A 1,798-nucleotide genomic window follows, 5' to 3' on the forward strand; every position below is an offset into this window, starting at 1 on the left:
AAAGTTGCTAAAATAAATTAAAAATTTTGTATTGTTCGATACATATGTGTACCGAACCGAAAGCACTGTATCAAACGGTTCAATACTGATACGAGTATCGTTGTACCCCTATTGAATATGTTTCCAGACCAACTTCATTCTAAGCCAAAGACTAGAAAATATGGTGAAGTATATCTTCCCTTTGGCTTCACCTGCACAAGTGCCAAGGTAGGTCTCCCCTGCAGAATTGGTCTTTCCTTCGTCAGGAGCAGCACTGGGCTGTTCAAATCATGGACAAACAGTATCCCACATTCTTGATTTTTAGTTCACAAACACTTGTTGTAATGACTAACTACAGCTGACATTTTGGAGATGTTAGCTCTTTATACAGTAAAGTTACCATGTAAAGTTACCAAGTCACCATAAGTTATCATGTTAGTAAAGTTAAAAGGGATAGGGCTGGGCCATATCATACCGTTCATGGTAATACCGGTATAATGTCGGGCAATGATAAGAAAATGAAATATCGCGACAGAACATGGGTAAAACACGCATGCGCAGTGCCTTTGTTTTCATACACATGGCAGAAAAAGCATAGCGGCGACAGAGAATGAGAAGGGCGACAGCAAATCGTTGAATGAAACGGATGACCCAGAATTGGTTTGTAAAAATGCTAAAACTTCAGTGGTGTGGAACTGGTTTAGCTTTCGTCCGTCAGATACACAACAAAGCACTATTTTTGGTAGAGCATGCTAGCGGCCGTCGTTATTACCGTGTTCTTTGGAAAATACGGCACACTTAAAATCAATCCTTTGATTTTTTTCTGAAAATCGACAGTGCCCCTTATAATCCCGTGTGCCTTATGTATGAATTCTGGTTGTGTTTACTGACCTCGAAACGATTTTATGTACACGGTGCTCGAAAATCTGTCAAATGTTTTAGTACGACTTTGCTAAGCTACGAAGCCGCACCGCTTGATGGATTGTCGGAGCATTACGGCTATCGTAGGCAGGAGCCTCGCGGAGTGATACATACTGTGCTTCAACATAATATTACTGTATTGTGTGTGCATAAGGTCTTTCTAAGTTTTGTGGATATTAAACATGGTTATGCTGAGGATATGTCGGCCAGTTTCCACTGGAAATGACTTTTGGTTAAACTGTCAGCAAGGAATTTGCATTTGCACTGTTAATTTTTATAAAACTTTAATGCAAATAAAAACAGCTGCTTGTTAAAGTGCAAATACATTGATTTCTTTTTTTTTTTTGCACTAATAAAGTTGTGGAGTTGTAAAGTATTTTGTCTAGTGTCAATTATATCATCAGTTATATCGTTATCGCAAATTTGCAAATGTATATCGTGATAAATATTTTTGGTCATATCGCTCTGCTCTACTGTGGGATACAAATAACATCAGGCTAATTCTGCCACGATTTGTTCCCTCAGTTCAAATCACGGACTAACAGTATCCCACAGCTGTTTATGTTTTTAAACGTATTTTGCACAGAGAGGCATTTTTTTAAAAATATATTGATAGCAATGTTGAATATTATTACACAGGGGAAAAAAACAACTACAGCAAAATGAACACACCATGACGTCTCTGCCTTTGTAAATGGAGGGACAGTAACTGCATGTATATGTAAGCGTGTGAAACCTGCAGATAGTCAGATTAACAGTATTTTGTCTCTATCTGCCATTCTGCAATTCATCTCATGTAAAAAATAAAGTGGCGCACAGCGTGACGTGAAAAAAGGCACATACCTTTGACATTGCAGTACAAGCTCTGTATTCCTCGTCCACACATAAACGCAAAAAA

This window comes from Pundamilia nyererei, unplaced genomic scaffold (genome assembly GCF_000239375.1).
Source record: "Pundamilia nyererei isolate P.nyererei 1_Seehausen unplaced genomic scaffold, PunNye1.0 scaffold00612, whole genome shotgun sequence".
Classification (NCBI taxonomy): Eukaryota; Metazoa; Chordata; class Actinopteri; order Cichliformes; family Cichlidae; genus Pundamilia; species Pundamilia nyererei.